General features: G+C 42.8%; 1 protein-coding gene across 2 annotated transcripts in view; it reads left to right on the forward strand.

The window, feature by feature from the left end:
• Positions 1 to 880: 880 nt before the first annotated feature.
• BAHD1 (bromo adjacent homology domain containing 1) overlaps positions 881 to 19,525 on the forward strand; it is a 219,409-nt gene continuing 200,764 nt past the window's right edge. The window contains exon 1 of one of the 2 annotated variants that reach the window (XM_029598542.1): positions 881 to 1,290. The gene's annotated coding sequence lies outside the window, so the exon portion shown is untranslated. Of the gene's footprint in view, positions 1,291 to 1,759; positions 1,864 to 19,525 lie in introns of those variants that run through there. The other variant, XM_029598544.1, reaches the window with a different exon arrangement.

The raw sequence follows: 19,525 nt of genomic DNA on the forward strand, positions 1-19,525 counted from the left end.
ATCTACTCCACCCCCACCTACAGTCTTGTCAACTAGCAACGGTCCTTCTCCATGATCTTCTTTAGTGGACACAGATCTGAAGTATTTGTTCAGTATTTCCACCATTTCTTCATCTCTCACCACACACTGCTCCTTGTCTCCTTTCAATTTCACTATAACACTTTGGACCTTCCTTCTTTTTGTGATATATCTGAAAAATATTCTGTCACCTTGCTTTACCTCTTTAGCAATCCTTTCTTCCGCCTGAGGAAATATTTCATTACAGAAAGGATGGTGGATTCAGTGAACAGCCTCCCTGTGGAAGAGGTGTATATAAGGACCCTAAAAGAAGTCAAGAAAACATGGGACAAGCACAGAGGTTTCTGAGGCACTGGTAGGGACTATAAAGCTAAGACATGAGATTTGGATGGGCTATATGGTCATCATTGGCCGTCATGGTCTATGTTTCTATGAAAAACATTTTGCTGGCTTTAGGCCATATTCTCATAGATCAAACATGTCTGCATTTGCTTTTCCTTTTCTGAAGTGATAATTATATTTAATATAATAAAAGATGTCTTATTTCTTCATCATCCCTATGCACATATTAGTTTGAAGAAATCTACATATTTTGAACATTTTGAGAGGAGCTGTCATCTCCAGCGTGCTCGGGCATTTTGGCACAAAGTCAATTTTGTTTTGAGGCCTAAATTAATTTATTTTGGTCATTCAGAGTTCTGGAACAGTCTGATCGTCTTCACTCACTGAAAGAGGCCATTTCCAGTCTCTTCCCCAGCCTCCTCATCCTCGCCAGCTGTCCCTGTTGAGGGTGTGTGTGTCGGCTGCCATCCCGGAGATTTACATTAGGAGGATACACGTGGATCAGGCTCCTATCGGGGTGGGGTCACAGTGGCCTCCCTCGTGGCCGAGAGGTTTGAGGGGGTGGGGGTGGCAGAGTTAGAGGAACAGAAACTTGGGTGACAGCAGGGATTATTTGGACAGGGCGGCGAAGAGACGACAACTAAGATCGAGTCCGAGACTGGCCGGCCCGAGGCGGGATCCGGCCTCCCCCCGGGGTTAGCGCCCCTCCGGGACACTGGGCGGCTGCAGCAGCAGTGAAAGGAGCAGCCACCGCCTCCTCTCCCTCACTCCGCCCCCCTCCCCGCAGATGGCAGCTGCTCTCGGCGCTCGCTTCCCTCCTCTGTTTTTTTGATGCAAATTGACTTGGAGCGCAGCAACCCGGAAAGATGGCGCCTGCGGGACACCTGGGATCCGCACCGTTCCCAAGCTGAGCCGAGCCCCGGGCCGCAGGTGAGTGCGCTGCCCGGAGAGAAGGGCGGACTGCGCCCGGACGAACCGCCCGTTGCTGCTTTCCGGCGTGCGCGGACCGAGAGACTCGGGGGCGGGGGGAGGTGGTGCCCGGGTCCGGCTGCCGAGAAACGTGCTGCAAGGTGGCGCATTTACGGGCGCCTCGGGCCCCCCCCCCCCCGGCCCGTTTCTCCTCCGGGGGTTTCCCTTCCCGGAGGGCGGGAGGGGTTTGGGAGCGAGCTGCAAGTCAAACGCGGGGGGACGCGTGTGTGCGGATTTAAAGCGACAGCAGCGGCCTGGGTGGCGAGGGACGACGTGGGCTGTTCCTGGAGAGTCCGCGGCGGCGGTGGGGGGGTGGCGACGGCCCTTCCGCACGCTTCGTCCGTGGGACCTCGGCTCGGCGGCGCGGGATGCTCCGCGATCGGCCGCCTGAAACGCTGCATCCTCGGGTGGGTGGGGGGGGGGAGCCTGACAGCCTCGCATGCAGTAGCTATAGAAACCGACGAAATGTATAAAATCGGGAGGTCGCCACGAAAGCTTCGCCGCACGGATTCAACTTTACACCAAGCAAAACGGGTGAGAGATGTGCTTTTAAAGTTAGGCACCAGCACGCACTTTCTGCTAGCTCCCGACTCGAAGACCTGACTCATCAACTCGTTATTTCCGAGTAACCTGTCATTCCACAACGTTATGTTTCACTTTCCGTTCCCTCTAGCCAAAGTGGTGGTATTCATTCTCTCCCCAGCCCCTAAGAAAAAAAAAAATGAAACTCAACACACACACTCTCCTTTCCTAACTGATGCACATGCTCTCGATTTACTTCTCCAGCTACTTCTGTGTCTCCATCCTCTTCTCATTTTTCCTGGCCATTCTTGAGAATTCTTATTCTCTTTTTTTTAATATATCCTTCTCTCCACTGGCTGTGCCCCAGCAGAATACGTCTCTCACTGTCTACTATTATCGATTGTCCTCTTTTCAAAATGGTGTTCCCCCCCCAATAATTTTGATCTGTTGTTTTAACTGGTGACAGCCATTTTGTCACCCCTATCCCATTTCCATTTAGTTTCACTTTCTAGATCTAATACCCCCCTCCCCAGCCTTTCAGCAGGCATCGGTTGCTATCAATCTGTGTTTCTCCTGCTTCAGCTGGCAGTAGTCTCCCTCCTTCCCAGATAATGTCATTCTTGTCCCCCAGGACCAGCTCTCGATATAGTATCTTTCTCATTTCCTAACGAATTCTTCCACTCTTCATACTTTTAATTGACCCAACATGAAAATTACACAAAGATGTTATCGTGCATGAAGGTTTGAGACCACACGACCCCCTCCTGCAGTGTAAAATGCATCTGTTCAGTTATGTTGGGCCAATACAAAATATCAAACCTACAAAGAATCCAGCTTTTTTTCAGGACCAACACAGCATATTTGTTTCCAGATCGCATTATTCTCTCTGGTGCCCAGCTTCTCTTTTTATCTCTTCTTCCCCTCTCTTCTTCCCTATTAGTATTAATTAGTCACAAGCACTTCTCTGCTGGCGTTATGTCATTTTTTTCTAGTTTTTCTCACTCTGCTTTTCCAACCACTCTAAGTGCTAGTTCCCTCCCTCCCTAATTGGCACATAACCTCTGTATCTTGTTCCCTCCTCCTTAACAGCTGTCAGTCAGTTTCAATCTCTCTTTCCTCCACACGATCACACCACGCATGCAACTGGTCTTTCACCTCTTAAAACTTAGATCAAGCCCTCCTTTTTCATCCTTTCCCAACTAGTATCAGGTACTCACTCTGCCCCTCTTGGCCATCCTTCCCAGCGAGTATTTAAACATGCATGCACCTACATCCTGACTGAATTGTTCTAAACTGAATCAACCCATTTCTCTTTTCCTAACCTTAGAGTGCCAGGCTTGTTTCCCCTTGCTTTTCATAGTGGTTTTAATTTTTTGGGTTTTTTTTTGTACATGAAATGAAAGTTTCACAGAGTTTTTGGAATATTGATCAGATGGCTTGTGGGTGGATGTGCCCTCTCCCATTCTTCTTGGTGTTCTCTACTGGTTTGAGTCACTCTCTCTCTTTTTCTGTGTCTTTTTTTAATGTATGAGTTCAGTGCCCCAGAGACAGAAGGGGGTGGGGAAAGGGAGAATGGAAGGAGTCCTCCTTATGTTTGCTGTGCCTTTGAATCATCATAATTAACAGGCTGCTGCAAGTGGTCAGCAGAGGGCTATGGCTGAAAATGTACTACTGACACTTAGCAAATGATGGGAGGCTTTAATACCCATTTCTTGAATTATTGGAAGATGGCTTGTGTTTTTTCCTGTACATTTGCAGGAAGTCCTTGCTCTCTATGCTAGAATTTACAATCAATTTTGTGTAACAAGTACTTTCGGTTCAGAAGAGTTGAATTGGGGCTTGTCATTTTGTTTTGAGACTGCATCTCTTGCTTTTTGGTTGACTTCCTACAGCAGACTCATCTGACCTTCCACTATTTGCTCCTTAAAGCAGCTCATGTTTGTGAATTGCTTGGCATCATGAAATGTGCTAAAAGAAAATGAGTGATAAGTGAAACTTGTTTGTATGGAAGGATGTCTCCTCCATAGGATGGAAGTATGTATACTGAATGTTAGCAGCTTTTAAGCAGGAAGGGACTTTTCTTACATTCTGGGTCCATTTTAAAATATACAGAATGATAGGTATAAGACTTTGTTTTACATACTATTGAAGGCTATATGATCATTCACTTTATTTTTTATAACTCTTTTTATTTAAACACACTATACCACAACTCATGGTAAAACTCCAGATATGAAAACATGATGCAGTTAGAAAGAGAATAGAAAAATACAAAGCAAAATATGTAAAGACAGGTTAGCTTCTTACATACATAAAGATCATTAAGCATCCCAGACATTTTTGAGATACACTTTGGGTATATATGTTTAACCTTTCAATGCTGGCAAGTTCTGTAACCTGTTTTCTCCAAAAATCCTGCTGGAGTTCAAACTTTCAGAAACAAAGCTATAGTATGCCTTGTGGCGTGTAGTAATTGAGAAATTTAACATCATAAGTTTGGAGGGACCAGTAACCCATCCCCCATAGCCTAAAAGGCACTGTTTTGGAGGAAATGTAAAGATTCAGAACCAGTGATTGCAGCAAACTGCAGTGTAATTAAGGTCAAAGAAACCTAAGTAAACTTGGATATCCTCTACATATGCAAATGTGATCCATACTGGCCGCAGCTCTCCCAAAAGAGGACCAGGATTTCTGGATTTGGAGAGCAGGAGAGGGAATCTGCAAGTGCTGTGGAGTAGTCTATACACAAAGTGAACCTTTTTGCAGCAGGCTTCCAAGTGTGTGACCCATCACATTGACGTGAGGCACACTATTCTCTTTTTTTTTTTTAAATAAGGGTGAGTGGAGAAGTGTTCTTTTTCCTGTGTGCTGCAACAGTTTGATAGAACGAAGTAATTATTTTCAGATTAGACTGAGGGAGTGAGAAAACAGTCAATCATGTCAAGCATCTACTGCAAGACTCAGGACCTTTCACAACTGTAAATAAAGATATCCCGTGTGACTAGGCAGCTGAAATTCATTTCTTAGGTCCTGAAAAGATTTGCTGTCTGATGTACCGGAGACCATAAGTGTGCCAAAGAAAGGTGTCTGGAGAGGGTTGTCACAGAGCTCTGCTAGTTTGCTGTGTGTTCTCTTTCCTCTAACATCCATCTATTAATAGTATGGGAAATAGGGATCTTCTCGTTGATAGTCTGATTAGCAGGGCCATTAGAGGGTGAATATACAAGGCAGCCAAGTTCTGTTTGGTAGATTTGAACATTCTTGAGAGGAATATCCAGGATAAGTGAGAGTCAGCCTGTTTTTAATTAAGTGTGGTGTGTTGTATTCTGCACTGATCAAAATTTTGTTTTGGATGTTTCAGATTACAAGTTCATCACATAAATAAAATCAGAGCTCCAATACAATCCATCTTAGCTCAACCATAAAGCTTCAAGTTTGGCAGGGCCATAGCGCTACTTTACTTAGCTAGTCTCCCTGTAGATGCAGTTGTCCATATCTAAGAACGTACTCATCTAGATGTTGCAGGGAGTATGTTGAAACCTACGTGGGATGGTGGCCATTTTGAGCAGATTGATCCTTCCAGTCCGAGGAATAGGCAAGCTCGCCAGCTTACTGTGGCCTCCTTTTTGTAAAATCGTGTGATAGTTTTAGCCTTATTCGGGTCCTGCAGTTTAGGAATATTCTGAAACTCCCCCCACCCCCTTCCTCAGGTATTTGAATGCTAGTTTAGCCATGCTGCATTCCCGGAGGCATAAAGGTGAAGCCAGTCTTAGCGCCTAAGGTGAAAATTTCAAATTTGGGTGGATTGCTGATTTTTAGTATCGGCCTGTTGGCTGTTTGAGGCTTCTGGACGGGGGAAAAATGCAGCCAAGTGTTTCAATCAAATTGTCACTGAAAAAATATATTGATTTTTATTTAAAAGATTTGATTTTTTTCTTGCTCATTTCCCAACCCCTTCCAAGGCGGGATACAAATAAGCCAATATAAAAACAAACAAATGAACAGATATTTTAATAACCCCTCCCCCAACCCCCTTTTAACAAATTTAAAAAAGAAATTCTAGTCTCATAAAATAAAACGAAAAGAAAAATATAACAAGTTACAAGATCTTCCCTCACAATTCTTGGTGCATATAGTTTGAAATTAGCATAATTTATTCTTTAGCTAGCAAAATTAGTTTCACCATATCTGCACCTGCCATGCCTCCCACCAGCACTGATTGATCCATGCTTTTCTTCCTTCCCGCGCAGAGGCTTGTATTGAAGACTTTTTTAAAGGGGTTTTTTTTTTTCACACTGACACAAGCAAGAAATCTGTGAACATTTTGACAAAAGAAAAATTGGAGAGAGCCTCATTTCCCTCAGAACCCAGTACTATGGTTTAAAAAAAAAAAGCCCCAAAATAGGACCTGGTGTTTATAAAAATGACACTATGGTGAAGAGAATGGGGATTTCAGTCATTAATGGGTGCTAGGTTCTGCCGGACAGAAATGACAGACCTAAGTGCAAGGAACAGTATAAAGCCTGCTGCATTACACTGGAATTCCACAGAAAATTCAGATAAAAGTTGCAATATATTCAGCAAATGTATTGGAATGCACTTGCAGGTTGACGTACGCACATTCCATTTTATGACTTCCGAGGTCTTCTGAATAGTAGCCTTATCCTTCCTATATATTCTTATCTAAATTAAGCTACCTTTTTTTTTTAACTTATATTCTGGGAAATTACTTTGTGCATCAGCTTCATTTTATTTCCCAAACTAATTTTGATATTTCACTTTGAGATGGAGCAAGATGAGAGAGCCACAAGAGCAGGTGGCCAGATGCAGAGAACTTATTTCTCAATCTGTACCTCTTTGCACAATCAGATGATCTAATCACAGGCACAGTCCTTCTTAAAATGCTTTGCTGCTGCAGCGATAAGTGACCTAAACCAATGCTGTGGAGGATTCTCTCAGGAGCTGTCGTCATTAGACACTAAGATGGGCAATTGTCCGGTCTTGTCAGCTTCTGGAGTACTTATCCTGGGTCTCAAGGCATTTTCACTGTGCAGTAATAAATGTGTAGCAGGAGCAATTTTTTACATTAACCAGCAAACAAGATTTTTTTTTAATGTTTGTTCACTGTAAAAACTAGATTAAATCAAGCATCTAATTTTCAACTGGGTTCCCCAGGTACAGGGGGGACTTGTCCAAGGTCAGACACAGTATGAGTGACAGTAAGGAATTTTAAAGTTTGATGTCCAGAGATGGAAAAATCCTGAGTACTTTGTTGCCCAGGCAACAAAACTTTGGATGCCTTCAGGAACCATCACTGCAAAAAAAAAAAAAAAAAGTGTGGTGGACTGGTCACAAGGGGCAGGAATTACTGCAGAAACTTGGAGGCTTCCTTACCTTGGGGAAAGATCTGGTGACGTTCAGATCTATGCTTTGTTGCAATATTTTTTAGTACATAGATATTTCAGAAGAATCTGAGACTTGCCATATTGGGTCCGACAGACCTAAGTTCATCAAGCCCAATATCCTATTTCTTCCGGCAGTGACCAATCCAGATCACCAGAACCTGGCAGGATCCCAAGGGGTAGAAAGATTCCAAGCTGCTTATCACAGGGATAAGCAGTGGCTTTCCCCACCTTAATAATGGTTTATGGACCTTTCCTCTAGAAATGTGTCCAAATCGTTATTGAATCCAGCTACACTAACATCTTCCATCAATGAATTCAAGAGTTTAATTATACGTTGAGTAAAAATATATTTTCTCCTATTTGTTTTAAATGTATCACCTAGTAACTTCATTGCATGTCCCCTGGTCTTTGTACTTTTTGAAAGACTAAACAACCAGTTTGTGTTTACTCGTTCTCCACGCCTCTATCATATCTCCCCTCATTCGTCTCTTTTCTAAACTGAATAGCCCTAACCTCTTTAGCCTCTTTAGGGGAATCGTTCCATCTCTTTCATCATTTTGGTCATCCTTCTCTGTACCTTTTCTAATTCTGCTATATCTTTTTTGAGATGCGGTGACCAGAACTGCACACAATATTCAAGATGAGGTCACTCCATGGAGCGATGCAGAGGCATTATGATATTCTCTGTTTATTCTTCATTCCTTTCCTAATAATTCCTAGCTTTCTATTTGCTTTCTTGCTGCTGCACACTGAGTAGAGAATTTCAACATATTATGAACACTGTCGCCTAGATCCTTTTCCTAAGTGGTGACTTCTAATGTGGAACCTTGCATTATGTAGCTATAATTTAGGTTGCTCTTCTCTAAGTGCATCATTTTGCAGTTATCCACACTAAATGTCGTCTGCCATTTGCATGCCCAGTCTCCTAGCCTTGCAAGGTCCTCTTGCGGTTTCTCACAATCCTCTTGTGATTTAGCAACTTTGAATAATTTTGTGTCATCTACAAATTTGATCACTGTCATGGCTGGGCAGGGCTGTGCATGGAGCCCAGGGTGGTGCCCTTCCTCCAGCAGGAGAGGTACAGGGCTCTACAGCAGAGTAGGCTCCTTTTGCCTGACCGGCTATCTCCCCCTTGGGTTGAGCCTGCAGTTTCTGATGGCTGGCAGGGACAAGGCAGGCCATGGTCAGGGCAGGCAGTGTACAAGTACAGTCGAATTCCAGGCAGAGAAATGGCAAGGGTAGAAGTCAGTCCAGGTCAGCAACAGGGGATCAGTCTGAGGAAAAGCTGACTGAAGGCTAGGCAAATCAGGACAGACAGGCGAGGTATGGGCATGGTTGGGGACACACTGGCAGGAAGAAGGAACAAGGTAAGATAAGGGCAAAACTGGAACAGGGGTGCAAGGTAGGGTACAGACAGGCTAGGTAGGCCACTGAGAAGCCTGGACACTAACAGGGGCAAGACATGGACCACAGAGTCAGGAACCCAGGCAAGCTAGGCCAGCAGGAGACCTAGTCGGGGCAAGGGAGAGACAGCCATCGGAAGGCCCGGACAGGACAGGAACAAGACACGGCACAAGTTAGGCCACTGGGAGACCTAGAAAGGACACAGGAAAGCCACTGGGAGGCCAATAGGAACAGGAAGGTTACTGGGAGACCCACAGGAACAGGGAAACTGACAAGTAGAAACCAGAGGAAGAGGAGGGCCACTGGGAGACCCATGGGGAAACAAACAGCAGGGATAGGGCAGAAAAAGGCAAGAAGGGCTGAACAGGCCACACAGGCAAGGTGAGATGGCCTCAAATAAGCCACACAGGAAATAAGAACAAACTCTAGGTTGGTCAGAGCAGAGAGTCAAGGCAACTCTGAGGCACTAAGCAAGCTGTGAGGGAGGGTTTTTAGGGGCTGGCCTTGCTGTGTCATGAAACCTTTTAGCAGCCAGTATCCTTACAGATCACTTCATTTTTTTTCCTCATTACCAGGTAATTTATAAATATGTTAAAAAAACAAACCCAAAACAGACCTCTGAAGTACTCCACTCTCATCTTTCTCTGTTGAAAAAATTGACCATTTACCCCTTACTGTCTATTTGCTGTCTTCTCAAAATACAATAGGACATTGCCTCCTGTCCCATGACATTTAAATTTTCTCAAGTCTCTCACTCAACACACAATTAAACTCTGCAATTTGTTGCCAGAGGATGTGGTCAGTGCAGTTGGTGTAGCTGTGTTTAAAAAAGGATTGGATAAGTTCTTGGAGGAGAAGTCCATTACCTGCTATTAATTAAGTTGACTTAGAAAATAGCCACTGCTATTACTAGCAACGGTAACATGGAATAGACTTAGTTTTTGGGTACTTGCCAGGTTCTTATGGCCTGGATTGGCCACTGTTGGAAACAGGATGCTGGGCTTGATGGAACCTTGGTCTGACCCAGTATGGCATGTTCTTATGTTCTTATGAGGGATTTTGTCAAATGCTTTCTGGAAATCCAGATACACTATATGAACTGGCTCACCTTTATCCACTTGTTTGTTTACATCTTTTCAAAAATGTAGCAGCTTGATAAGGCAAGGCTTTTTCTTAGCTAAATCCATGTTGGCTTCGTCCCATTAAATTATGACTTTCTATATATCCAGTAATTTTGCTCTTTAAGATAGTTTGTCATTTTGTCTGACACTGACATCAGGCTCACTGGTCTGTAGTTTACTGGATCATCCCTGGAACTCTTTTTAAAAAAAAAAATTGGCATTACTTTGGCAACACCATAGATTATTCTAAAGATAATTTACAAATTACTAATAGTAAATCTGCAATTTCATTTTTCTTTTCTTTTTTTTCACACTCTGGGATGTTTGTCAGTTTTGTCTTACATCTCAGAGAACCTGGAAGATATAGTATTTCAGTTCTTCTGAATTGTCATCCTAAAATATCATTTCTGACATGGTACCTCCCTCCCTTATTTCTTCCTTAGTAAAGACTGATGCAAAGAATTCATTTAGTCTCTCCATTATCACCTTGTCTTCCCTAAATGCCCCTTTTACCCCTTCATCATCTAATGATCCAACTGACTCCTTTCACAGGCGCTTTGCTTTGAATGTACCTGAAAAAAAATTTTATTATGCATTTTTGCTTCCATGGCAAGCTTCTTTTCAAATTCTCTCTCTGCCTTTACCGATGTTTTATATCTAACTTGCCAGCTTATGCTGTTTCCTGTTTTCTTCATTTGGATCCCTTTTCCATTTTTTGAAATGTTTTTAGCTAGAATGGCCTCTCTCACCTCCATCGTTTAGCCTTCTTTCCACCTTTTTATGATGCGTGGAATATGTATGTTGCGGGCTTCTAAGGCCCTTGCCTGCTGTAAACTCTTAACCTTAGCACCTGCTCGTTTCAGCGCGATGGCCTGCGGGGACATCCTGCAGCCAGCAAATGTAACAGTAACCCCCCTTAAGACCCCTCCTCAAGATCCGGAGTTTAGGCTTCGAAGGATAATGATGGTAGTATTCTTTTACCAGCAAAGGTGCGTTTAGATTGGCTGCTGGCTCCCAATGATGTGGGAGAATAAAGCCCCTTGCCAAGTTCTCCTTCATGTATAGACTTATAGCCTTGGTTTCTGGGGCTGATAATGGGTAGACCCTCCCCCATGGGGGCACCTTTTCTGGAAGGAGGTCAATGCCGCAATAGTAGGAGCAATGTGGGGGCGGCATCTCTGTCCGTTGTTTGGAGAACACGTTGGTGAAACCCGCATAATGTGGTGGTAGTCCAGGTACAGCGGTTGCTAGTGTCAGTCTAGGTGGAGGTGGAGCAGAAGTGAGGTAGTGGTGAAGCAGCTGGGGACCTCACCATACCAGTTCCAGGGAATTCAACTCGATATCTGGCTGGTGCTGACGTAGCCAGGGTAACCCCAGGAAGACCGTATTCATGGTCCAAGGGAGCACATGGAAAGAGATGTTTCCTGGTGGAGAAGGCTGATGTGAAGAGAGAGTGGAACGGTTATTTCAGGTAACTGGCCTGGGAGGGGATCCCCATAAACAGAGGAAATAGTTACTGACTGGTGCTTCCGAGCTTGATCAATAAAGTTCCCGCCTGCTCTGGAATCTAGGAATGCTTCCATGTGGAGCTGACCATGTTCAGTGGAGATTGCAATTGGGCGGGGGGGGGGGGGCGGACGGACGGACAGACAACAGTGTCCAGCCTAGGGCTGCCTCCCCAATCAAGCCTAGGCACGGGAGTTTCCCAACTTCTCTTGGCATTGGGATGACATGTGCCCACAGCTGGCACAATATAAACATAGGTCTAGCTGCCTTCGTGAAAGGTTTGATTCTACACAGCTGCGTAGGTTCCTCTGGAGTCAGGAGAAGAAGCGGGAACAAGAGCGCACTGAAAATGCGGAGCCAGTGTTGCCAGTCACTGGGGTCCCTTAGTTTCCAGAGCCCCTTTGTGAAAGCGGCTATCAGTATGGCCAGCCGAGGATATGAAGGAGGAGTATCTCACCTGGCCAGTTCATCTTTGATTCTGTTGGAGAGACCTTGCCAGAAGATGGCGATGAGACTAGTGTCTGAAACTCTATTGCATACTCCCCAAGGGATCAGGAACCCTTCTGAATCCGGAGGATGTGCATTGCCAGTGAAGAAACTCAACCCAGTTCTTTGAATACAAGCCTGAACTGCTGGAGGAAATCAGGAAGACTCTGGAAGCTGAAGGACTATTTGGTCCATTTAGTATACCCTGGCACCTGTATTGTCTGTCTTTGCACTTTTGTAATTCAGGAATATGTCAGTGTTACTTACATGATTGCTTCAAGGAGCAGTTGATACAAGAAGCAACAAGAGGGGAAATGATTTTTTTTTAAATTTATTTTTTATTACTTTTACAATAAGATATATCATTAATAACATCTTAATGATATCCGTCAAGAAAATGAGTATTTACAATTCTTATTAGAAGAAACTCTCAAAGGAAAATATATTATATGCCACATCCACAAACAGGTAGCGGGGGACGACAACAGCCTTATAAAGAGCAATAAACCATGAAATACATAATAAGAAATACAAAGGTGAGTAAGCATATACCCCAATATTACTTTTGCTTAAACATTCAGAGCTTACTAGGCGTGTGAGTCTAGAAGGACTCATAAAGTGAAGGTTCAAAAAAGGGGAAACTATTTTAGACCTAGTCCTTAGTGGAACCACTTGGCAGTAGTGATTACAAATTTGACTTAATAACTGGAGGGAGCGCATTAAAGAAATCTGCAACAGCATTTAACTTTCAAAAAGGTGACTGATAAAATGAGGAAAATGGTTAGGAAAAAACTGAAAGGAGCAACTGCAAAGGTTAAGAGTTTAGCTCTGGCATGGACATTGTTTAGAAATACCATCTTCCAAGATGGTATTTTCTAATGTGTGGAAGACCAGATGTATTTCATGTATTAGAAAAGGTGGAAGGAAGGCTAAACTACTACCAGCATGGTTAAAAGGTGAGGTGAGAGAAGCTATAGTATTTAAAAGAATATCTTTCAACAAATGGAAAAGGGATCCGAATGAAGAAAACAGGAAACGGCATAAGCACTGGCAAGTCAGTTCCAAAGCATTAATAAGGAAGGTAAAGAGAGAATTTGAAAAAAAGCTTGCTGTGGAAGCAAAAACTTAAAAACGTTTTCAGGTGCATTCGAGGTAAAAAGCTTGTGAGGGAATCTGTTGGACCATTAGATGATCAAGGGGTAAACGGGGCACTTAAGGATGACAAAGCCATAGAAGAGAGACTAAATTTATTTATTTATTTATTTAAAATTTTTATATACCGGCATTCATGTTGCAAACACATCATGCCGGTTTACATATAACAGGGGTGTACAGTGAACAGAATGAATTCTTTGCTTCAGTATTTACTGAGGAAGATGTAAGAGATATACATACCCATGCCAGAAATGATATTCAGAGGAACTGAAACAAATGTCAGTGAATCTGGAAGACATACTAGGACAAATTGACAGACTAAAGAGTAGCAAATCATCTGGCCCAGATGGTATACATCCCAGAGAGCTGAAAGAGCTGAGAAATGAAATTACGGACCTGCTTTTGGAAATTTGTAAACTATCAGTAATGTCGTCTGTGGTAACACCAATTTTTAAAAAAGGATCAAAGGTGATCCAGGAAACTACAGACCAGCGAGTCTGTGCCAGGCAAAATGGTAGAAACTTTCATAAAGAACAAAATTGCTGGATATATAGATAAGGCATAGTTTAATGGGACAAAGCCAACATGGTTTTAGCCAAGGGAAATCTTGCCTCACAAATTTGCTACATTTTATTAGGGCATGCAATAATGTGGATATAGGTGAGACAGTTGATATAATATATCTGGATTTCCAGAAAGCATTTGACAAAGTCCCTCATGAGAGACTTCTTAGGAAATTAGAAAGTCATGGGATCTAGAGGGCAGTGTCATATTGTGGATTGCCAACTGGTTAAAAGATAGAAAACAGAGAGATTTTCAAATGGAGAAAGGTGAATAGTGGAGTGCCTTAGGGATCTGTTCAGGTGCCACTCCTTTTTTTTCTTTTTATATTTACATTTTTTATTGATTTTCATCAATGATATACATCTTGAAAAACCAGAAAATATGTAATTCAATGCAATACATTTTTATAACAAAAATGTCATAATCACTTCAATAATCATTTATTACATTGCTCATATACCCTATAATTGGGGAGAAGAAAAATAATCAACCAAGGAAATAACCAGAAATACTTAATCAAGTTTACTGGAATTAAAAAGGAAAAGAAGAAAATTTATTAGGAGAAAGGAGTTACTACTTATTTTATTTGGCGTCTGTCTCTGATGGTAATACCTGATTTTTATCTACTATGAACGTTTCTAGCTGTGTTGGGTCTACAAAACCAAATTTCTTTCCTCTATAAGTGATCAAGCATAAACATGGGAATTTTAAGAAGAATGTTGCACCCAGTGCTAATACCCGACTTTTCAAAGACAAAAAAGTCCTCCTCCTTGCCTGTGTGGCCCTCGCCACATTAGGAAAGATTTGGACACGATAACCACAAAATAATATTTCTCTAACAGCAAGAAATTTTTAAAATAATTTCTCCTTATCTTGTTCTGCAACACAGGAAATAGAGTAGCTCTATTATTAATCAGGTCTACCGACTCTTCTAAGAATGTCGATATACCTGGTGAAGATGAGGCATCCCTAACATCTTGTCCCCCAATTTATGGGGGATCTTTTTAGGTAAATAATAAATCTTAGAAAGTTTTGGGATCTCCTCATCTTCATAAGATAGATTCTCTTATAGAAATTTTTTAAACAGCTCCCAAGGAGATAGGAGACGAGTCAGAGGAAAATTAACAATCCTTAAATTTTTTGCTCTAAATTCTCCATATAATCTAAATCTTTATGAATGACCAAACTGTCATGAATAAAAACATTTTCAGAATTTGGTATTAATTGCATTCTATTTGTCACAGAGATCAAATCATTTTCACATTTAACAATTTTCTTTCCTTGTTCTTCAATTAAATTCCTATTGACCTTAATCACAGTTAGTAACGATTCATTCATCTTTATAATATTACTGTCGAGTTTTAATATCGTTTTCCCTAGATCGTCCAAGGTAAAGTTCCCCTATAGTGCCACAGGGCTAAATTTACCTTCCCTACCGGTAGGTTGTATCTCTTGAATAATTGAGGTAACTACATTCTCAGTCCATTGAGAATCGGCCTGATTCAAGAGGCCAAAGTCCCCTTGGACCTCACCTACCGGATTTCCAGCTGTGTCGGTAGATGGAAGTCCGACTGGCTGTAGGGGAGATTTCGGCCCATCACCAGGACTTAGGGAGACAAAGGATGAGGCTCCCAAACTGTCTTCTCAGCGTTTCCACCACTCTTAACCACGTGGTGGTTCATAGGTCCGATGTGTTGTTGAAGCTGAATAGGAGAAGAAGCAATGATCTGCGCTTTCCTTTTTTTACCCATTAGGGAATTATATAAAATAATAATAATATCCGGTCTAAGCCGGACCAAGCCATGCGCGCCCCTTTGGCGCGCACGGCTTAGGCGGGGCACCGCCCTCCGCGGATCTTATAGTCAGTAGGGGTGGACGTCTGAGCTGATGTCACAGCTCCGCAACACCAGCTCTCTAGCCTCCAGTTGATGGTAATTACCGGCAATAGCAGAGATACAGGGAGAATGGACCAGCTCCCTTCTCCTTCCTTCTCCCCCAGGTGCCACTGCTTTTTAATATATTTATAAATTACCTGGAAATGGGAATAAGTGAGGAGATCAGATTTGCTGATGATACAAATTATTCAAAGTTGTTAAATCACAAGAGGACATTGCAAAAGTGGGAAACTGGGCATGCAAATGGCAAATAAAATTTAATGTGGATAAGTGCAAAGTGATGCGCTTAGGAAGAGTAACCCAAATTATAGCTACACAATGCAAGATTCCACATTAGGAGTCACTACTCAAGAAACGGATCTAGGTGTCAGCGTTGAAAATACATTGAAATCTTCTGCTCAGTGTGCAGCAGCAGCCAAGAAAATAATCTGTAGCTTTCTATTTATTAGGAAAGGAATGGAAAATAAAACAGAGAATATCATAATGCCTCTGCATCGCTCCATGGTGCGACCTTATTTTGAGTATTGTGTGCAGTTCTGATCACCACATCTCAAAAAAGATAGATATAGATATATATAGATATATATCAGAATTAGAAAAGGTACAGAGAAATGTCCACCAAGATAATAAAGGGGATGGAATGATTCATCTATGAGGAAAGGCTAAAGAGATTAGGAGAAGAGACTGTGGAGGGGAGATATGATGATCTATAAAATGAGAGGAATGGAATGAGTAAACATTAATCAGTTGGTTGTTTACTCTTTCGAAAAGTACAAAGACCAAGGGGTACACAATTAAGTTACTAGGTAATACATTTAAAACTAAGAGAAAATATTTTTTTTACTCAATGCATAATTAAGCTCTGGAATTTGTTGCCAGAGGATGTGGTTAAGGCAGTTAGTGTAGCTGCGTTTAAAAAAAAAAAAAAAAAAAAAGGTTTGGACAAGTTCCTGGAGGAAAAGTCCATTAACTATTATTAAGGTAGAGTTTCAGAAATCCACTGCTTATTCTTGGGATAAGTAGCTTAGAATATTTCTACCCCTTGGGACCCTGCCAGGTACTTGTGACTTGGAATGGCCACTGTTGGAAACGGGATACTGGTCTTGACGAACCTTTGTTTTGACCCAGAATGGCATGTCTTATGTAAATATGTCCTCAGTGCTTATGTATATTCAGGCTGCTTTGGCATAGCATTGTCTCCAGGATGTAATTTTTAAGATTCCTTTAAGGGCCTCATTTTCTAAAGTATCTCAGGCCTGCGATACTTTAGGGAATGAGGGACGGGGGGCGGTCCTGCGCTAGCCGGCAGCGATCGCTGCCGGTTTCGCACCCAATAGCGCCACCATAGAAGGTGTAGCTATTGGACGCAAACTCTGACGCGAAAAGGGCCTTACCTTTTCGTCCTCCGCGGCGTCTTCGCGGAGTCTGCCCCAGTGACGCCCCGACTCCTCCTCTTCCGGGGCCGACTCCACCCCCACTTTGCTATCGTGTGCGATCCATTTAGAAAATAAGGCCCTTAGTTTCCTTACCAATTGAGTCTGTGCTTCAGAACTTCAAGGGTGCTCTTTACGATCTCATGTCACAATACTGTTGAGTTGTTGGGACTTGGGCAGAACTAAGGTCTTCAGCATCTCCCGAGTTCTTAAGTGCTAGTGTGGGTGTCTGGTATATTGTATTGACACACTTTTTTTTTTTTTTTTTTTAAATTCTATTTTGCAATACACATGTGATAACAGAGTTGATGATGATATGTGATGGTATTCATTTTGTCATGTTGTCATTTGATTTATTGGGTTTGTGTGCATATAAAGTATTTCTAATTTCTAATCCTGATGATGGTTCCTGTATGGGACCGAGGAGTTAGATGACATTAAATATATTATTTAATTTAAAAATTGGTGTGCCTGGAGATTTTCTTTGTTGTATTACAACTGGGCTAAGTGAGTTGGCTGACTAAATGACGAGGCTTGATTTCAAACCTCAGGGGAAAATCGCGGGAACCTATTGGTTCCCCTGTCGTGGCTGCCCAGCTGGGAGGAGCCTGGTGGGGGGAGTAACTGTCAGAAACACTCGTCTGCTGTTGCTCCCCGAAGCCACTACCCTCCCACCCACCCTCAAGTATATTGTTGTATTTGGGGTACAAGTTTATGTTAAAGAGGGTGTGTTGTCGCAGCTTGGAGGGGGTGGGTTGCCCGAGCCAATAAGGCGGCAGAGTGGTCTTGTATGGTATGGCGACCTGACAGGTGTCGGGTCCGAAAGGCGAGCAGGACAATTGGGTGCAGTTGTCCTGCGGGAGGCTCCTTGCTGGCCGGTGGCGGGAGCTGGTTTAATGACCCCTTGCTGGGGCGTGGTGGGAGTTGAAGGGGAAGCATATGAATTATGCTGTTGGTACAAGACCGGCAGGCCTGGACAGGTGTGCCTTGCTGGGGCGTGGCTGATGCATTATGGGGCCTATGTATATAAGGGTTAATTGAGCTCGGGCATCTGGAGTTATGGTTAATAAAGCTGCGGCCTGTTTGATCCCAAACTGGAGTCTGTGTTTTATTGTTGATGTAAGAGGTCGGGTGAAGGGAGAAAAGTGAGTCCTGGCTACCCATATGGGGGAAATCTCTGCATAGTTCTGAATGAAGCTCATGGCTCCATAACCCAACACAGTTCAGTTCTGTTAGTGGAAGCCCATAGAAGCAGGAGGAAACAGCTGGGCCCCTCCTCTTTTTTAAAAGAAATTCAGTTTGGGTAATGTAATATTGCCATATTACATCTTGGTGCCACACCTTTTAGTATTTTTGGAATTTCTTTGCCTTTTTGCCAGGAAATTTCTAAAGGCAGAGAAACTTTTCCATGTTTTCTCCTTTGATGTCTCCAAGGGTAGCTGTTGCCTTCTCTGAGAGATAATTTCCTGTTACAGAGCTCCATGATCATACATTATGTGCTGACTGAGCTCTGAGCACTCGAGGCCTTTTGATCTTGCAGTATCTCTGGGTATTTCCAGCAGGTTTATCCTAGACTCTGTTCTGACTAGGTTTTCTCAGTGAACAGAGCTGAGATACCTGCTGCTGCTAGGAAGGTGTAGGCAGTGCTGTACAAATACACGTAAGCAGTCTGGGTCCGTGGGGCTTGCCATCTCAAGACAAATAAGAATTGGGGGGGAAAAGATTTATGGGGCAATTTCCCAAAGTACCCAGATTGATGTAAAGTCGTTGTGTTCTTTTAACCGCCAGTTTTACACCAGCTTTCAGAGGGAAACTACCAGAAAAGTACCTGCCGAGATTTGGGCTTGCTGCTTCCATTTTTTTTTTCTTTCCCTGACAAATAATGCGTGTACTTTTGGAAAACGTGAAGTATTCACACTTCCCTTCCCCCAACCTAACCACACTCTGGGCCTGCCAGTTTTTTCGCCGGTTAGAAGTACATGCATTGATGATCTCCACACGTATTTTTAGCTGGAGAAAGGTTCTGAAAACTGTCCTGCCAGAGTCTCTGGGGTGCTGCTTTAACTGAAGAGAGGGACTGTTTTTATGTAGTTGGATAAAACTGTGAGATTTGAATCTTTGCCTCTCAAACATTCTAGATATGAAAAACAGGAAAGGGGTTGGGTGGATGCAGGATAGGCTTGGAGGTCGTTCCCAGCCCCTCTTAACAGGGAGACACAGAACCTTTAAGTCACAAAGAGCTGCCAGTGACTAGGGAGCGTTCCCTAGAAGTTCCTGTTCCCATCTTGCCTATTAAAGGCTTTGATCTGAGAGCTATACTTTGGCCTCATGCATATTTAAGACAGCGAGAGCAGACCACGGAGTACCTAAAAGGCTGCTTTATAGATGGTTCCCCTTTTTTTATTTTTTAACAGAAATGTTAAACATTTTAAGAATCTAGTAACAGAAACATGTAAACGTTTTAAGCAACTCCTAACTAAAATACATAGCAAAATACATTTTCTTAACTTTTAACCCACAAAAAAATTGCCAGCAAGTTGAGAATCTTGCTCTTAAAACATCCCAGTGTTTTTTGGCCTATATTTGGACCCTTCAGCTCTGGGGAGACATTTTGAAAGGCTTTGGTGCTTTCAGAGCCCTGGTTGTCAGACAGACTTCTCCAAACATCCTGTTATTCCTTGCCATCCTGTTTTTTTAATACTTCA

This window comes from Rhinatrema bivittatum, chromosome 4 (genome assembly GCF_901001135.1).
Source record: "Rhinatrema bivittatum chromosome 4, aRhiBiv1.1, whole genome shotgun sequence".
Lineage (NCBI taxonomy): Eukaryota > Metazoa > Chordata > Amphibia > Gymnophiona > Rhinatrematidae > Rhinatrema > Rhinatrema bivittatum.